Genomic DNA, 21,217 nt, shown 5'->3' on the forward strand with positions numbered 1-21,217 from the left:
TCTCTAAGACAATTTCCGTTTGAGTAAAACTGAATATTTTATCAGGTTGACTCATCCTGTAGTTCGGCGAATATGCTCAATTCAGGGCATATTTTTCCGAATGAAATGGGTTAGATCTCTCGTCAACTTCTAGATTTTCACAATTTTTCACAATTTTCGATGCATATTTTTTGTTGAGAGCATGAAATTACAATTCAGAGTTGCATTATTTTTGTACATATGGCTTATGATCGTGAGATTTAACATGTTTGAAAATAAAAAAGAAGCTTTTTCATACAATCTCATGTTTGATTTTTTAAATTTCAACACAGCAGAATTTGTGAATTTGCTGTTCATGTTTTGCATTATTTTTGTACATCTGAGTATTTTTTTGAAAATGAAAAATGCTGCTGACAAAATGTTGAAATGTTGAATGTTTGTGTGATATGTGTATTTCGAGCCATTTTTTGAAGTATAACGCCAGTGGCTGTTATCTTCAAACATTAAAAGGGAAACCTAATTTTCATCGTAACCCTATTATGTGGTCCTAACCTAGTTTTATTTGTTCACAAATTTGAAAATAAAGGCAACGCCAAAGGCAGTTACTCGACAAGGCACACTTAGGAAGAAGCATCCGATTGCCTATATTTCCCCTCTCATTGTAAAGACTGTGGAGTGTCGGACCACGGCAATACAGAGGTTGCCACTCCCTATTTTTCATTGCCTGTAGCGTGACATGGTGAACATGAGCGGTTCCTAGTATTGGCACTGTACACCACCTTACACCAATACTAAGCTGGTCTAACGACACCTCCATACTCATGCTAGCCTTTAAATTACTTTTGCCAAATCATTTTGCTGAACGAAAACATTGCCACATATCAATGTTCGGTCGTTCAAGAGGAATGTTTGTGATGAATGAAGTTTTACACTTCGAAACCAAACTAAGAATGCAATGAGCCTAGTACATTTCACTTGTATTTCACAAAGCATCTACATTCTAACATTTTTTTTTAAAAAGTGCTTGATCTTGCAATATTGATTTCAATTTTCATTCAAGCTGAACTTTATAGACATTGACAAAACAACAGGCTTGCATCTTAAACCGCCGCATAAAGGACAGCGAGAAACGAATCTCGTCGACCCATGCTGGCACGAGCAAACAAATCATTTTGTCAACAGCATTTCACAAAAATGAAACATTTTAAAATGCAGTGCAAATTTTGCTCTTGTGCACACTATCGAAATGTTTACCATTTTACCAAGTTATGTTCCAACCAATATCGTAATCAATATGACAAGACCAAAGCTTAATAAATTTATGAATTACAAGCAGCATTAATGCTAAAATTTTGTTCAATCACAAATGTTCCTCGGTTTCAGCCGTGACCAAGTCTGGCTGTTTCTCATAAAAAAATATAGTGAAAAACCGTTTGACTGTGGTTTCAATGAAAAAAATCGACAGACCAAAATGTAACCAATTTTATGAAAAAAATGTGTTATCTTTCGTGAACAATACTTTGGATGGCCAAAAAAAAATAACAACAGTACTCACAATAGCAAACAAGACCCGCGTTACTGGGGTAAGCAAGACAGCACAAACATTAAAAGCAAACAGATAAATCAGTATTTCTCCATTTAAATTTCATTTTCGAAATGATTTACTGTATGATAAATTTTCAATGTTCATGTAAAACACGAAATACAAGTGTTGGAGAATTACTGATAAACAAAAAGCAACGGTACAAAGCACATATAATACAAACAATATTTTAAAACGAACAAGTGTGGATAGGTATCTTTTTTCAAATAAACAATGACATTTCAAATAGATCGACGAATTCTGTCTGCTGTCTTCTGTCGGATCCCCTGTGTATGGCATCTCATCTGAAAAAATGAAATGAAACGTGTAAAAGACGAAACATTCTTACATACAATAGCACATTAATGTTTACTCTGGTAAATTTTGGTTTCATTTATAACATTGGATTTTTACAAAAATGATAAATGCTTAATTTCAAAACATATTAACCATTCTCTCAGTTTTGATTTACAAATGACAGAGCAGTACACTAACAACGTGCTTAAAATTATGATTTTTTTGACAACTTTTCAATTTTTTCAAAATTTTTGACTTTGGATTTTCACCATAGCGCATTCGCTTTTTAGCTATATACCTACCAAAGCGCATTTGCGTTTAAGCGATGTAGTTTTTTCACGCTGAGTACCCCCCTTATGAAACTTTTTTTTACATTGAATTTAGAACGATTTATTTGAATCTCAAAATTAAGCACACAAAGTGACGATGTACAAATATTTTGGGGTGACGAGATTTTGGCTCGCTCGCCCGACCAAACTAAAAGACATATAGATATACTTTAAGTCTTTTAGTTGGGCTGGGCGAGGTAACCAAAAAGCTCGTCACCCTAAATTATTTGTACATCGTCACCTGGTTTGCTTAAATTTGTGAGTCGATTTGTCATAAAAAGAGTAAAATGTATGATAAGATGCTTAGCATCTTCAAATAATTTGACATTCATCTTTTGGTTTGACAAATAATAAAGTGAAATGTATGATAAACTGCTTAGCATCTGTAAATAATTTGACGTTCATCTTTTGGTTTGACAAATAATAGAGTGAAATGTTTGATAAATGCTCAGTGTCATGAATCGATTTGACACTTAGCATTTGGTTTGACAACTGAAAGAATTATTTATTTGCGATTGTGTACTAGAAGAATTTGCATTGTATGACTATTTCTAAATGTCATGAACAAATAATGTCATATGGTTTGACAAAAAAGTAGATTGAAATACCATTCATTTGTGATGTTTTACACTTGTGAAATGCAGATCGAATGCATTATTTTTGTGCATATTTAATATGTAACGCATACTTAATATCATTACAAAACTTGAAAACTACAGCAATTTATGATCTGTACAATGGAGAGACTTAATCGCAAAATTAAGAGAATTGCCATTCTTGAGGCTAGACTTGCTGTACTCAAAACAGAGTTACAGTCAGAACTGGAGCAGCTGAACAACTCCAATGACATGACAATGAACTATGGTTCAAAAACATTATCACCTGTACAAACTGAGGTTGAAGACTGGGGTGACTGCGTAAGGACTTCAGAAATCATCAGCGAGGAGGACTGGGAATCTGAAGCAAACAGGCAGCCCTTCACTCTTGGTGGGACATTCTGCAAAACGAGAAAATCTACAAACTGGGAAAACAGATGCCCTGTTTGTTTCTCAAAAAACTGTGGACATAAAGTGAACAGATGTTTGTTCAGAGAAGCCGCAACTCAGTGATTTAATATTCTACATTATTGTTGTATGTACCATATAATACTGGATGAACAAGTTCAAAAACTGTTTATCATATACTACTGGATAAACAAGTTAAAAAATAAATAAGCACTTTGTATTTTACCTCGTGTTGTTTTACTTCAATGTCCCGAAACCATTTAAACGAACAACTTCCACTGAGGTCAGACCAGCCATACAAAGCTGAAAAAACAAAACATTTCTGTTGAAAAATGAAAACATCAATGAGTAAAATAAGAACAATACTTGTTCAATTTGTTTGCCACCAAAAACATGAATCTTAAATGATCTTGTTTTCCCTGCCAGATGATATACAATAAAACTTAACAATATAAGCTTCAACTCACTAATTTTCATTTACTAAATATGAACACTGGCTAATTAACTTCTATTAAGTCTTTGACCACCAAAGAATATTTGTAGTGAGTTGTAAATGCTTAGTCTCAAAACATATTAACCATTCTCTCAGTTTTGATTTACAAATGACAGAGCAGTACACTAACAACGTGCTTAAAATTATGATTTTTTTGACAACTTTTCAATTTTTTCAAAATTTTTGACTTTGGATTTTCACCATAGCGCATTCGCTTTTTAGCTATATACCTACCAAAGCGCATTTGCGTTTAAGCGATGTAGTTTTTTCACGCTGAGTACCCCCCTTATGAAACTTTTTTTTACATTGAATTTAGAACGATTTATTTGAATCTCAAAATTAAGCACACAAAGTGACGATGTACAAATATTTTGGGGTGACGAGATTTTGGCTCGCTCGCCCGACCAAACTAAAAGACATATAGATATACTTTAAGTCTTTTAGTTGGGCTGGGCGAGGTAACCAAAAAGCTCGTCACCCTAAATTATTTGTACATCGTCACCTGGTTTGCTTAAATTTGTGAGTCGATTTGTCATAAAAAGAGTAAAATGTATGATAAGATGCTTAGCATCTTCAAATAATTTGACATTCATCTTTTGGTTTGACAAATAATAAAGTGAAATGTATGATAAACTGCTAAGCATGTGTAAATAATTTGACATTCATCTTTCGGTTTGACAAATAATATAGTGAAATGTATGACACATGCTAAATATCATGAATCGATTTGACACTTAGCATTTGGTTTGACAACTGAATGAGTGAAATGTATGACAAATGCTAAATGTCACGAATCTGACACATAGCTGTAATTTTGCTACCATAATGTGAATTAAGTTAAAAGAGCAAAATCAAATCATGTTGGTTCAGTGTTTCAGTATTTAAAGTACCAAGATGAGTTAACTTTACTGTTCATTGTAACTTTGAGATTTGTTTCTGATGAAATTTGGTGAAATTACTTACTTGTTATTGACAGAGCAGAACACACTGCATATTGGGTGAGCTTCAGGTTATATAGGCTAGGTTACTCCTCACAAATCTGGAACAAAACATTTTATCAACAAAACTGCACATATTACTTGTTAGTTTTTTACATTTTTCATTCCATTAAAAGCATGGCTAAGTGCACATTTCATCCACATCAACAATGTTGAAATAATCCTGAAAACAAAATACTTCCTACATACAAACAGAAACAGAAAAACTGTTCACATGCAGAAGGTATTATGTTCCCAACATTTCTTATCATTCACAACAGGAACAAAATTATGCATTTATGGCATTGGTAGATATCAAACACAAACTGAAAATTTATCTAATAGCAGTTCAATGTAATAAATCAAACACAGTGTCTGTTATTAGATAAATTATCAGTCTATAAAAATTATTCCAAGCATATTTCCAAACAGACTAAGCACTGAGATTATGATATGACAGTTCAATTCATGGAATTAATTTTCAGCGATTTTACTTACTTGTAAATGTACTTTCTTGGGTACTGCCTTCAACCATTTTGATCACCAGCTTTCTGACACACAGGACGACTGCATCTGAACTGCCGTCTCTGGTTTAAAAAAAATAATTTTCAACATATTTTTCAAACAAACAAATAGAAGAAAATATTTATCAATCTTGCATGATTTGCCATTTCGTATTTCTGCCAGTTTGGTCCCTAAACAAAGTTAAAATCATTCAAAATATGACATAAACAAGACAAGAGATATGAATTAACACTGCTTAATTTGTTTTTCAACATATCTAGCCGAGAATTAAAGTTTCTAAAATCGGCTTCGAGAATGTTCGAAACATTCTAAAACGAGCTGGGAGCAATTTCTTTTGACATAAGTTTTTACGTAATTCAATGCACACATCGACAAAACTTGTTGGTAATATGATACATCATATATTTAGACACAATTTCTCATAAAACTTTTAAACATTCATGTCATACTTACCGCAGGAAAGCTGGAAATACGACCTTCACAATTTATTTTTCAAGATGGCCGACCAGCGCACAGCGAGAACTCTGCAATATGACGTCATACATATCACGTCATATCATTCCATGAATTGCATTATTTATTTATTTTTTAAACTTTTACGAAAATAAAGAAAATACACTCATTAAAAATAATTTAAAATTATCTTAATTATGTATTATGTATCGTTTCATGAAATTAAACATTAGGAAAAAAAAAGTTTGTTCATTTTCAGAAAAACGAAATCGAAAGTAGAAATATTTTCTGAAATTGGAAATGTTTAAAACCTCGTAAAATCATTTATATCTCTTGTATATGCATAAACCCGGCTTGATTCAATCGCGAACACATTATAGAAACTATAGTTACCAAGGTCGTACCTTCAAACACAGAAAATATCCCAAATTTTACACACAAAGAGTATTGTTTACATGGTTCAACCGTATCCAAGTGAATACGACAGACAACACTTTCCCTTATAATAATCAGCTCAGTATAGCTTGTACCGAAAATCGTAACATTAGTCTGTGATTGTTTTACTTTATTTCATGTTTTATTTTGCTTAAGTATCGTACTTTGTAGCATTTTACAATACATTCTGTGTACCTTTGAGGAGTTATGCATAGCGATTTGCACATATATATGACTATATGACCATTACTCGTTTGATAACTATGAGCAAGCATAGTTGTTCTTAAAGCTTAAGTGATTCCAACTAGATTACTATAGATAAACACAATAAAACACGAACAGTTCATACATTTTATTTTGTTACTATTCATTGTCTGTTCATCACTCAATTTATTGTGAAAACTGTTTTGGCACAAATTGCCTCCCACGCCTGGCGAAGAACTGGCGAAGTGCTTCGTGATTCTAATAACCCTCTAAGTCTCTGCTACTGAGCTTTTCAACAACCTTGTAAGTTTTATCAACACTCGACGAGTCTTCTTGCAGCAAACACACCAAACAGGGATACAGTTCAGGGCACTGATGGCTTGCGGCTTTCTGTTCTGTTTTCTCAGCATCCCCCTTGTTGAAACAAATCAAACATGGATATAGTTTCGGGCACGTGTGGATTTCAGTTGCCATATTAATGTTCGCATTCAATTGCACACTGTCCATATTTTTCTGCTTTGCATCAGACCTTCTTAGCAACTTCTTTAAACACGTTTTGATGGTTTTCTTGAAACCCATAATTTGTATATACTAGATCAGTAGGTTTTGACAAGTATGACATGAGAAGAAAAGATAAGTTTTATATATGAACTATATTCGTTCCACTCATTGCATTATTTTAAGCCATGGACCATGCAATCTACAATGCTAGGTACAGTGCTTGCTACTATGTTACTATGCTTCTATTTTTCAATCGAGATAAAACAAACAATCAAATTGCATTTCAACGCATTTATTCAAAGTTAAAACATCAAAACAATTGTTTGAACCTTGTCATTCGCAAAGCACTTAATGAAGTATCATCATGTTTGAGCGGATTGAAAACTAATGTCAATTCTTGTTTTCGCTCACAAAAATACTTGGTTCAATTTCGTCAATTTTTACTTCCTCGTCTACGGTCTCAATGTCTTCAACATTATCACTATCATAACAGTAACCGTCACAAACGCAGCAATTTCTCATATAACAAGCTGCCCCGTCTGGGTTGTCATCTTGCATGGATTCGATTTCGCTCGATTTTTGTTCTTCAGCATCTCGCAAATAATCTTCTGCCATCTCCATCATTTTTTCATATTCATTGATATCATTCATGGGTTGCTGAGAACAAGATTCGCTTTTTTGCTCGTTTTCACTGGTGTTCTCACAAGGCGTTGTTTGCTGTGTCGATGCTTGACTGGACATAATTGTTTGAGAATGTGTATGACAAGTAACAAATTTCAAGCCTTATAATATGAAAAAAATAATGCGTTGTCTCCAACTATCTATTGAGTGGAGACTAAAGACGGAGATGGGGACAGAGTAGTTATATTAGTAATTGTTATTTTAATTTTCAGGAAATAAACATCTCGTAAAGACATTTATCTTTAAAATTTCTTTAGTGTTTTATCATTTCTTTTTTCGGTGTTGATGTGGAAGAATTTCTACAACATTTGCATTGACACATTTCTTGATCATAACTTTTCAGTCTATTGTCTATAATATTCCACACGCACCATCGATACGTTGGAAATTTCTTCAAACATGGAACATCATTACTGAAAACTATCACTACTGGTGGATCAAACTCTTTACTTTCATATTTCGTGTTGTCGAAACTCCCATATTTGAGTTCAATGATCTCGTAGGTAATGTGTTCCTTGCGACTTCTAAACAAATCAGATACTACGTACGACTGTCCTTTGTCCATGTATTTGATATCTACACTTCTACCATTGCTGAATATATATCCACCTTCATACTTTTCCATAAGTTTACCTTTGTCCATGCCTGCTAAAGCATCCTGTACACGATTCAATATGTCATAATACGTATATGTATCTTCATATTCGGCTTCAATTTCCTTGAAAGAATCACCAGCAGAATCATCATCAGAACAATCACCGTTACAGTATTCGATTACAACACGCTCGAAATAATCATCATCATAATGAGTGGCTGATTGGCTCGACATAATTGTTTGAGAGTGTGTATGACACTAATCTTAACAACAGTCATTATATCATAACAAAGTAATTCACTTTTTTTGTGTTTTCTTTCCACGATATATAACACTTACAGTGAACTAGCTCACAATACAAACATGACGGACATAAGCAACCTTAATTTACAAATAACCGGCTTCGTAGCGAGACTATGCATGGGTGATAACAAGCACGAGTCTACGTTCAAAGAAATCGTCTCAATACTTGACAATATCGAAAAAACTTTTCTGCAAAACAAACTAGAAACGACCGAGTATCGCAAGAAATGTGGCGCACTACAGCAAAAGGTGTTTAGGTTGATCAGAGAGAACGATCGGTATAAGCAAACTCATGCGCACAACTCGAATACGGACGATAGTCAACTATTGCAGGACGAAGTTACACGCTTGACATTGAATCTGTCACAGCTGACTGCGGAAAACAATCAGCTTAAGCAAAATAACACGGCATTGGAAGACGAAGTTTTGCGCTTGAAATCTCAAACAGACAACCTGCAATCCTTAGACGAAGCTGCCTGTATGGAACTATTCAACGAAAACACTCAAGATTTTTCATGAATTACTTTACTTCTGCCACTTACAAGTGAATATTACGAAATTCAATAAAAAGCAATTTCAAAGCATTCGTTTTTTATGTTTATTTTATATTGTCAGAAGTCAGAATTATGTTCACATCACTGTAATTTCAAATTTGCTTTGCCATGATCGTACTAGGTTTGGGTTGACAGTTCTTACACTGAAAATACTGTAGGTACAAGTTCTTACTGAATTCAATAAAAAAAACAAGTTTAAAGCATTCGTTTGTATGTTTATTCAGAAATGTTTTCACATCATTGTGATTTCAATAATGTTACTCGGCAGTACAGCCGTCGCACTGGCAGTTATTGGTACTATTGTTATAAGGACCATACGTCATTGTCGGACAGGAACCCATAGCGTTTTGAAAGTCTTCGTCCTTTCCCGACATTTCAGCATCCATCTGTTGGGGGGCAGTATCATGGCTGGTTTTCTGTTTTTTTACATTGTTCACATCGCTGTCCATTTCACAGTTTTCAGTTTTTCTTTTAGCGCTCAAGTTCGATGTACAATCATCAACCAGCATCTCTTCTTGTTCTGTGTAGTACAACTTACATTTGTCGCACTGGCAGAAAACCTTTCTGTACAACTTACATGTGTCGCACTGGCAGTTTTCAAGACATTGATCTGTATTAATTGTAACAGCGTTGTACCTCTCTGTTTTCTGTTTTCTGTAGTTACACTCGTCGCACTGGCTGTTCTCAATTTCGAAAAACTTATGGTCATCATAATTTAATCTGAAAAACTTACAGTCGTCACACTGGCAGTTCTCAATACAATTGCTTGTCATTATGCGTTTTGTTTGACATTTGTTGATTTCAGCAAGATATATTCAAAACCGTGGCCCTAAAATAATGCATATCTCAACATCCAGTAGCGCTTAAACTGTTTTCTTGCGCTTTGCTTGATTCTAGTCAGATAATCTTTTCCTTCTGAGATACCCAATTTCTTGTAGTATCGTTTCCTTTCTTTAATGTGTTTTAACGCTACTGGATGGCTCAACCAACAAGCAGGACAAACACCGTTGTATTTATCAAAACAGCTTGGACACGCGGAATGTTCGAGCGCACAGTTTTTCATAACGAGTAAGAGATAATCAATGTTACTGTAACCACCACACCACTCACAACATCGAAAACGTTTTCCGAATCTCTTATCATACGAAATACTTGATATACATTTTGACATTTCGGCTGTATCGGCTGTCATAGTGTATGTTTGTGTGTTTGTATGTGTGCATGAGTTCTTTGTAGCCACCACAAATAATGGAATACAGAAAACGGGGGTGAAAATAAGGGGGGGGGATTTTCAACAAGGGGTGGGGGGCCTTTTCTATCAGCCTATTTCCCCAAGTCCATTCCATTTCCATTTTCATTTTTCAAACATCAAAACAAAACTTCCCAGTTTGCTAAAGGTTTTCAAGTTAAATACAACGGATATGCAAATAAGAAACATTATACCTTAGGTCCTTAGATCTGTTAGATCCTTAGTTTGTTTCATTAATTGAACAAATTTTGTGTTTGGTCATTCTGCCCATTTGAGCTAAAGTTCAAGTTTTATTAACGAATCAGCCGGTAACTTACAGAAAACTAACGGGCGGGAGAGCGAGTGGGCGGCGTCCAGCATGTTGTCCTATCAATAACGTTAAAAGCATTTGTCCAATCATCACACAATTTGGTCAGGATGTGAAATGTCATATTATCTCAGATATTGCTTGAGTAACTCGCCCTTAAATTACAGATATTACCCCAAAGCGGTCTTGTCCGATCGAGCACACAGCCACTTGATCAAACGTGTTGTCTCTTACAAAAGACAGACTCATTTTGTAATTGTTGGGACACTTGTTTAATCCTGATGTGAACTAGTGACGCAGACACTCACATAAGAGCAGTTCGCCAGAGTTCATAAAACCCTTAAACATTTAGGAAACGTGTAGAAACTTATTTAAGATATTGCATTCTTTTTTGTAGCATTTTTTATTTTAAGAGTTTAAATATTCATAATTCTTGATGAAGTTGAATAAATGAATGCATGTTTAATGAAGATAATAACCTTTTTTAATTGATAATTATGGTAAATTAGATTAAAAAACGAGGTATAAGGAACTCTCACATTAAACAGTTCAAATGTGGTTCAAGTTAAAAAACAACAACAACAAAAGTTGAAGTAATTTCAACTTTCGTTTAACGATCGGTGATGTTAATTTCTGAATCTGGAAACGGATTTGGATCGTATTAAATTATTTTGCTATTTGTCCCATATCATATTTTGTTTAAAACGTGATATTTGTGTACACAACCATTCTTTTGCAAAGACGGTCGCTTAATTAGGCAAAAAAAAAACCTGTGTTTCCGGTAACATGGCTAAAACAATAGGGTCGGTAGGTCGGGATTTTTTTTTTTTTTTTTTTTTACACTTTCCATATCATGCAATTTTCTGTTGCATCATATCAATTATGTTTTATCTACACGTTTCCTAATTTACAAAAAGTCTGATAAAACAGCATTATTTAATGTCTGAAATCATTTCCTTACCTTCGACTACCGTATTTTCCCGCCAATTTTGCCCATGAAATCTGGTGTTTTTTGGTATACAATACTCGTTTATAAGTCGTGATCGGTTTCTAGGAAAAATCCAGCACTTCAATTTCAACAAATCTGTGATAATGTTCTAGTCAAACAGTCCATTATCAACTAAGTTTTTAATTTGCTTGAGGAAAATCCCCGAATTTCTTGTCAACTGTGAGCTCCTGAAACTAGGCCTTCAAGTGAAGGTAGGTTAATAAAAAAACAAGTAAACGCGGATATGGATTTATTTTACAATCATATTTTCGTACATTACTACAATCAAAGTTTCATTCATATTTATAGTGAATTCAAACATTTCGGTCATTGTTTTAAGATTCCCAGACGACGATTATTGATTATTGTTTTTTCGATCGTACGGTATTTTCGTACCAGCCTAGGCGAAATCCTGGCAATCAAATGGGATCATACGGTACCCGACTGACCGAATCAGATACAAACCAGAGGCACGCGCCTTTGATCTTATCACCGCTCGTGCTCTGACGTCACAAATTGTACCGTTTGATCTGCAGCCGACACAGTCCAATAAATGTGTTGTTAACTTTCGCAGGTTTTTGTTTGGATTTCAGTTGATGGGACTTAAATAAGGCGAAATAAATAACCATTGATAATTGCGGATAAATAATATAACAATTAATGAAATGTGTATTGGAACCTGGCAGTTAGCCTGCATGAATTCGCAAAGCCTAATCGTAAGAAGCCTGCATGATATACGCAAAGCCTAATCGTAAAAAAGTAAGTTCTATTTTGGACATGGGTATGGATAAATAACACCGCGAACAATATTCGAAATATTTTCATTAAAAAGACAGCAAAATATGTCTCCGGTGATCAACCACGTGTTTGGACCGTAAACATGCGTTTGCCAATTTTAAGATATCGGATAGGGTTCGCCGCCCTCCGCCATTTTGTTTTCCCGTCTCGGTGATACATAATCAGGAATGAAAGTATATTCTCCGGGAACATTGAAAGACAAACAACGAAAATAATAACGATATATTTAAAGAAATATATTTTTTCACGATAGAATTTAATTTTATTTTTTTTATGTCTAAAAAAAGATTAGAGTCGGCGAGGAAAAAATAGGGTCGGTCGGGTCACCGGAAACACAGGTATTTTTTTTTGGCCTTACGGGGATGTATTTCCCCTGTCAACCAGTATGTAAACCCCGTACCTATCACGTGATCCAATACTGCATCATACAACATTATTGGAATTCCATGGAAAAATATTTGTAGGGATGACTTGGATTTTATTGTATCTACATAAAGCGTTTAAACTGTTATACTATCTCAATTTCAAAGACTTTGTGATAGTAAATAACTTTTGTCAAACGTGCGTATCAGACGTTTCATAGTCAGCATCCTGGATGAGCTACACGTAGTAGTAAATGTGCGTTTCCAGGGACAACCTTGACATTTTGAGATCGACGGTAGGTAAGCATTTTAAATATTATATATTCCTAGTTCATTAAAGGCTTGAACACAACGGACCCACGACGCATTTGTACCACGAAACGCCAAATAATTGACAAATCGTGGGTCATCGGGGATCGCCACAATGCAATCCTAATATTTTTATTAATATTGTGGCATCGACTTGCCGTCAAGAGTCAAAATTGGACATGCACCTTTTTTGTTTTTGTGGTATCTATGTATTGTTACTACCGCGAGTCTGTCATGTGACAATATTGCGACTACGATTTAATTTTTTTACAATCATTGCATGTTATCCCGTTGTTTAAACGTTTTCTTGAATTTTGAAGCTGAATGTTCGAATAGTTGCTTTCATGCCTAACAGATTACAGACGAAAATAACTGCTCAAACATAAATAAGATGTTTTATCGCTCAACAATATTTTGAACTGTTTTTACTTTAAATACGTAATACGAACTTCCCGGAAAATTCACACTACAATTTACAGATAAACTGATGTATTTTGTTACCCCACCCGAGCCTCAAAATGCGTCAACAAGCAATCCTGCTTTTTACCCTTACCTGATAATCGAACTGTCTACAAGCTAAACTGACTTGGATCTGACACAGTGAGATGACTGAATAGCCATGTATCATAATCACACTCTCAATCTAAGAAAAATATTTTATATCCAATTAATATCCGCAATTGTTTTGCTAACACGTTCCAATCGTAACAACTCGGTCATCTCCGGCAAGCTTCGGGATATACCTCGTAAATAGTAGTAAGGATATACGAAAGTGCGATGCGGCTACCGGCGATTAACACCGTTTTCAATCCGCGTAAAGAAGGCCCATTGTAACAACAAGGAAATGGATTGTGTTAAATTAAATGTGCTTGTTTAAGAGAAAATATTTATTGTAACCTCAAACAATGTTCGTTTTATGAATATTTAGATGTTTCCTTATACATGAAGCACTCTGTTTCCTCTAAAAAAATCATGAGCACACAGAAAATGTACTTGACAGTAATTGAAATGATCATATGGTTAATGGCATGCATGAATCATTACATCGGATTAAATGCATGCATGGACTTAATGTCAGCATTTTCCCAACAGCCATAAAATTACCCTATGAAATGTAAGTGTTAAGTCATACTTTGCTTGTGTTATTTTTCACACCATGCTTTGCCATTCTAACAACATTACTATTCTGTAAAATCATTGATTGCATTGTGCAGAGTTTTGTGGGTTGTGGGTGGGTGTGAGCTTGGCACCCAGTCAGCTTTACCAGCTGATAGCCATGCATGCCTTTACTTCAGCATTATTGGGTTTGGACTGCAAAGTGAATGTTTTTGTCTAAACAGTTCTGTGGCCAGTGTGGGGTTGGGGTGGGGTGGTGACTAGCCACCCAGTAAGCTCAATTGGTAGTACCATACAACGGTCATGTGGCTATGCACTAGTCAATTGTAACCACGCCCCCCCCCCCAGGTCCGGGGAATGGCGGGGACTTTGACTTAGTTAAGGCCCATTCCCCTCTATATTTTAGGTGAAGGCAAAACCACTGCATTCACCCAGCATGCAGGGCCACCTGATAGGTAAAATCACAGCCCATTTCCTCGTTTAAACCCCAGTATATCCCCGGACCTGGGGTCGGGGGGGGGGGGAGGTACAGTTGACTGGTGCACTAAGTTGACAGAACTTGTCTTCAAATAGTATTTGTTCACGGCAGGTCATGCTTCACTTTACCTCCTAGGCTTTGGGGAAACCCACTCATTAAAAGTTTCTTTACACATTCTATTGGTCTTAATCAATAATTATAAGTCTCAATATCTATGAGTAAATTGTCATTTTTTATTAAAAACAACAACACCAAAACAGTAACTGATAAGATACTCAATTGATTTTATTGAACAAATATTTAGCCTTGTTACTAAGCTTTTCAGCAATGTATACCACACCTTTTTTCATTAATCTATTTTGAATAATTAGCCTTTAGATCACTCTTCACACAATGACTCTTAAATGTCCAACTCCATAAAATGCAAACAAGAATTATTACAATTTTGATCAACATGTCCCTTAACTTTATTTTTAATATTAGTCAAGCAATAACAGAGCCATCTGTATGCAATCCAATGTAAAATTAATGATAATTTAGTTTTTGCTCCCATTTTTACTTCCATTTCTGTGCCAAGCCGTTTTAAGTGCATTGAGTATTTTGGGAGACTTCACAATCTTTCTGGCATTTAATTCCCATATATATATATATATGGCTTTAAGTTGCCATACAAATTTAAGTCTTCATTATAAAAGATACTGTAAGTCTCAGTCTTAACCATAAGCACACAATGAGAGGACTAAAGCATTACCATGTGCCAGAGGTATAGATCTTTCTATGCATTTTATTTGTCTAAATATATTACCGGTCTCTTTAGCAATATCCTTGTGCCTCTTTGAGTACTTGGCTTGACGGTTTGGTTTTTAATACATTGTTTTGAATGTTTTATTTGCACACAACAATGATGATGATGATGACACTATGCTATGCCAAAGCCTCAATACATTTTCTTCAAACAAAAAAGGACATTCAGAATAACTTTTATTACATCATTTGAGAAAATAAACTCATACAATCAACAAAATAAACATGCATCTGTAAAATCACAAGTCATGTTATGTGTTCATTAAATTCAACTTAATAAAGAAAATAAATATTGGTTGCGGTAAGCAATGCTCATCACTTCTAATAAACATTCCAACAGACTGAAAATCAAATCAACACAAATGGAAAAACTGTTTGCAACCCAGCTAGTATCTTATGTTATGCCTAATCAGATTGCTATGCAAGCTGGAGGCTTACAGAAGCACTCTTAAGTCTGTTGCCAAAGTAGAAACAAGTACGGACATCCTTTTCCTGAGGTCATGAGAAAGTATCTTGGAGGGGACAGACATCATGATGAACTGTTAAACCATATTTTACCAGACATCCAGATATGTACAAACAGGAGAAATTGATTAATACGAATGATAAAATAGGTTTGTTTAATCTGTCTAAAATGGCAGACATTTTATCATCAGACATTATTACTATTTTGCTCTTATTAAAACAAATTGTTATTGTTTGACTATTTGATTGCTTCTGTTTTCATTTATGGTTGTGAGGTTTTGGTAATATATGACTTGCAACAGGTATGAAAACTTCACCGCAGATAATGCAGGTATACTGGGTAAGTTAGAATGTTTACCATTATCTTTGTTACAACGAGTGATATTCAGAGTTATGTGGTTTTGCTGCTGCTTGAAGTCTGGAACGTCTACACACAAAGTTCCTAAAACAGATTTCAAATTTCAAAATTACGACAAATTATGCGTCCTTATATAGAGAAACGGGACGTTATCCATTAATCATAAAGATATAAGTGAAAAAAACTTACGAATAACTTTAATTCAAATTGAGACATACTGTGTTCTTTTAGACGAACGTTTAGAGACTCAATGATTAAAATTCCATATTCTATTGGTCATTTAAAATTAAAACTAAACGATACGTATAATTATGCCCCCCTTCGAAGAAGAGGGCTATATTGCTTTGCACATGTCGGTCGGTAGGTCGGTCTTTCGGTCGGTCGGTCCGTCGGTAGACAAAAGCTTGTCCGAGTGATAACTCAACAATTCCTGGACGTATGGTCATCAAACTGGACATGCAGGTTGGGCCTAATCAGTAAATGGCCCCTATTGATTTTAGGGCTCATCGGGTCAAAGCTAAAGGTCACAGTGACATTTAATGGTAAAAAAATGTTTAAGCTTTTCCGAGTGATAACTCAACAATGCCTAGACCTATGGTCATCAAACTTGATTTATAGGTTAGGCCTGACCAGAAGATGACCCCTATTTTTCACAGTGACCTTGAATAGTAAAAGGTTGTCCGTGTGATTACTCGACAATGCCTGCACCCATGACCCTCAAACTTGACTTAGAGGTTAGGCCTGACCAGTGGATGACCCCTGTTGTTTTTTGGGGCATCGTCCCGTTGTTTAAACGTTTTCTTGAATTTTGAAGCTGAATGTTCGAATAGTTGCTTTCATGCCTAACAGATTACAGACGAAAATAACTGCTCAAACATAAATAAGATGTTTTATCGCTCAACAATATTTTGAACTGTTTTTACTTTAAATACGTAATACGAACTTCCCGGAAAATTCACACTACAATTTACAGATAAACTGATGTATTTTGTTACCCCACCCGAGCCTCAAAATGCGTCAACAAGCAATCCTGCTTTTTACCCTTACCTGATAATCGAACTGTCTACAAGCTAAACTGACTTGGATCTGACACAGTGAGATGACTGAATAGCCATGTATCATAATCACACTCTCAATCTAAGAAAAATATTTTATATCCAATTAATATCCGCAATTGTTTTGCTAACACGTTCCAATCGTAACAACTCGGTCATCTCCGGCAAGCTTCGGGATATACCTCGTAAATAGTAGTAAGGATATACGAAAGTGCGATGCGGCTACCGGCGATTAACACCGTTTTCAATCCGCGTAAAGAAGGCCCATTGTAACAACAAGGAAATGGATTGTGTTAAATTAAATGTGCTTGTTTAAGAGAAAATATTTATTGTAACCTCAAACAATGTTCGTTTTATGAATATTTAGATGTTTCCTTATACATGAAGCACTCTGTTTCCTCTAAAAAAATCATGAGCACACAGAAAATGTACTTGACAGTAATTGAAATGATCATATGGTTAATGGCATGCATGAATCATTACATCGGATTAAATGCATGCATGGACTAAATGTCAGCATTTTCCCAACAGCCATAAAATTACCCTATGAAATGTAAGTGTTAAGTCATACTTTGCTTGTGTTATTTTTCACACCATGCTTTGCCATTCTAACAACATTACTATTCTGTAAAATCATTGATTGCATTGTGCAGAGTTTTGTGGGTTGTGGGTGGGTGTGAGCTTGGCACCCAGTCAGCTTTACCAGCTGATAGCCATGCATGCCTTTACTTCAGCATTATTGGGTTTGGACTGCAAAGTGAATGTTTTTGTCTAAACAGTTCTGTGGCCAGTGTGGGGTTGGGGTGGGGTGGTGACTAGCCACCCAGTAAGCTCAATTGGTAGTACCATACAACGGTCATGTGGCTATGCACTAGTCAATTGTAACCACGCCCCCCCCCCCCAGGTCCGGGGAATGGCGGGGACTTTGACTTAGTTAAGGCCCATTCCCCTCTATATTTTAGGTGAAGGCAAAACCACTGCATTCACCCAGCATGCAGGGCCACCTGATAGGTAAAATCACAGCCCATTTCCTCGTTTAACCCCAGTATATCCCCGGACCTGGGGTCGGGGGGGGGGGAGGTACAGTTGACTGGTGCACTAAGTTGACAGAACTTGTCTTCAAATAGTATTTGTTCACGGCAGGTCATGCTTCACTTTACCTCCTAGGCTTTGGGGAAACCCACTCATTAAAAGTTTCTTTACACATTCTATTGGTCTTAATCAATAATTATAAGTCTCAATATCTATGAGTAAATTGTCATTTTTTATTAAAAACAACAACACCAAAACAGTAACTGATAAGATACTCAATTGATTTTATTGAACAAATATTTAGCCTTGTTACTAAGCTTTTCAGCAATGTATACCACACCTTTTTTCATTAATCTATTTTGAATAATTAGCCTTTAGATCACTCTTCACACAATGACTCTTAAATGTCAAACTCCATAAAATGCAAACAAGAATTATTACAATTTTGATCAACATGTCCCTTAACTTTATTTTTAATATTAGTCAAGCAATAACAGAGCCATCTGTATGCAATCCAATGTAAAATTAATGATAATTTAGTTTTTGCTCCCATTTTTACTTCCATTTCTGTGCCAAGCCGTTTTAAGTGCATTGAGTATTTTGGGAGACTTCACAATCTTTCTGGCATTTAATTCCCATATATATATATATATGGCTTTAAGTTGCCATACAAATTTAAGTCTTCATTATAAAAGATACTGTAAGTCTCAGTCTTAACCATAAGCACACAATGAGAGGACTAAAGCATTACCATGTGCCAGAGGTATAGATCTTTCTATGCATTTTATTTGTCTAAATATATTACCGGTCTCTTTAGCAATATCCTTGTGCCTCTTTGAGTACTTGGCTTGACGGTTTGGTTTTTAATACATTGTTTTAAATATTTTATTTGCACACAACAATGATGATGCTGATGACACTATGATATGCCAAAGCCTCAATACATTTTCTTCAAACAAAAAAGGACATTCAGAATAACTTTTATTACATCATTTGAGAAAATAAACTCATACAATCAACAAAATAAACATGCATCTGTAAAATCACAAGTCATGTTATGTGTTCATTAAATTCAACTTAATAAAGAAAATAAATATTGGTTGCGGTAAGCAATGCTCATCACTTCTAATAAACATTCCAACAGACTGAAAATCAAATCAACACAAATGGAAAAACTGTTTGCAACCCAGCTAGTATCTTATGTTATGCCTAATCAGATTGCTATGCAAGCTGGAGGCTTACAGAAGCACTCTTAAGTCTGTTGCCAAAGTAGAAACAAGTACGGACATCCTTTTCCTGAGGTCATGAGAAAGTATCTTGGAGGGGACAGACATCATGATGAACTGTTAAACCATATTTTACCAGACATCCAGATATGTACAAACAGGAGAAATTGATTAATACGAATGATAAAATAGGTTTGTTTAATCTGTCTAAAATGGCAGACATTTTATCATCAGACATTATTACTATTTTGCTCTTATTAAAACAAATTGTTATTGTTTGACTATTTGATTGCTTCTGTTTTCATTTATGGTTGTGAGGTTTGGGTAATATATGACTTGCAACAGGTATGAAAACTTCACCGCAGATAATGCAGGTATACTGGGTAAGTTAGAATGTTTACCATTATCTTTGTTACAACGAGTGATATTCAGAGTTATGTGGTTTTGCTGCTGCTTGAAGTCTGGAACGTCTACACACAAAGTTCCTAAAACAGATTTCAAATTTCAAAATTACGACAAATTATGCGTCCTTATATAGAGAAACGGGACGTTATCCATTAATCATAAAGATATAAGTGAAAAAAACTTACGAATAACTTTAATTCAAATTGAGACATACTGTGTTCTTTTAGACGAACGTTTAGAGACTCAATGATTAAAATTCCATATTCTATTGGTCATTTAAAATTAAAACCAAACGATACGTATAATTATGCCCCCCTTCGAAGAAGAGGGCTATATTGCTTTGCACATGTCGGTCGGTCTTTCGGTCGGTCGGTCCGTCGGTAGACAAAAGCTTGTCCGAGTGATAACTCAACAATTCCTGGACGTATGGTCATCAAACTGGACATGCAGGTTGGGCCTAATCAGTAAATGGCCCCTATTGATTTTAGGGCTCATCGGGTCAAAGCTAAAGGTCACAGTGACCTTTAATGGTAAAATAATGTTTAAGCTTTTCCGAGTGATAACTCAACAATGCCTAGACCTATGGTCATCAAACTTGATTTGGAGGTTAGGCCTGACCAGAAGATGACCCCTATTTTTCACAGTGACCTTGAATAGTAAAAGGTTGTCCGTGTGATTACTCGACAATGCCTGCACCCATGACCCTCAAACTTGACTTAGAGGTTAGGCCTGACCAGTGGATGACCCCTGTTGTTTTTTGGGGCATCGGGCCAAAGATCAAGGTCACAGTGACCTTGAATAGTAAAAGGTTGTCCGAGTGATAATTCGACAATGTCTGCACCAATGGCCCTCAAACTTCAATTGGAGGTTGGGCCGACCCAGTAGATGACCCCTATTGTTTTGGGGTCATCGGGCCAAAGGTCAAGGTCACAGTGACATTGAATGGTAAAAGGTTGTCCGAGTGATTACTGGACAATGCCTGCCCCCATGGCCCTTAAACTTGATTCAATGGTTTGGCCTGACCAGTAGATGTCCCCTTTTGTTTTTTTGGGTCATCAGGCCAAAGGTCAAGGACACAGTGACCTTTAATGGTAAAAGGTTGTCCGTGTGATAACTCGACAATGCCTGCACCCGTGGCCCTCAAATTTGACTTGGAGGTTGGGCCTGACCAGTAGATGACCCCTATTGTTTTGGGGGGTCATTGGGTCAAATGTCAGGGTCACAGTGACCTGGAATGGTAAAAGGTTGTTCGAGTGATAACTGGAAAATGCCTGCACCCAAGGCCCTCAAACTTTACTTATAGGTTGGGTCTGACCAGTAGATGGCCCCTATTGATATCAAGGGTCAAAGTTC

The 21,217-nt window shown here is 35.7% G+C and overlaps 1 protein-coding gene and 1 long non-coding RNA gene across 2 annotated transcripts in view; one reads left to right on the forward strand and one right to left on the reverse strand.

Moving 5' to 3' along the window:
* Positions 1 to 1,765: 1,765 nt before the first annotated feature.
* LOC128237120 (uncharacterized) lies at positions 1,766 to 6,190 on the reverse strand. Its single transcript, XR_008261500.1, has 7 exons — positions 6,044 to 6,190; positions 5,640 to 5,710; positions 5,160 to 5,248; positions 4,648 to 4,723; positions 3,418 to 3,494; positions 3,070 to 3,184; positions 1,766 to 1,866 (listed from the first exon to the last, which is right to left on the reverse strand). It is a non-coding gene; the product is annotated as an uncharacterized LOC128237120 (long non-coding RNA).
* A 6,556-nt stretch (positions 6,191 to 12,746) lies between these two features.
* LOC128237121 (uncharacterized) overlaps positions 12,747 to 21,217 on the forward strand; it is an 89,388-nt gene continuing 80,917 nt past the window's right edge. Inside the window, exon 1 of the mRNA XM_052952348.1 lies at positions 12,747 to 12,912. The gene's annotated coding sequence lies outside the window, so the exon portion shown is untranslated. The remainder of the gene's footprint in view (positions 12,913 to 21,217) is intronic.

Source organism: Mya arenaria, chromosome 6 (genome assembly GCF_026914265.1).
Source record: "Mya arenaria isolate MELC-2E11 chromosome 6, ASM2691426v1".
Classification (NCBI taxonomy): Eukaryota; Metazoa; Mollusca; class Bivalvia; order Myida; family Myidae; genus Mya; species Mya arenaria.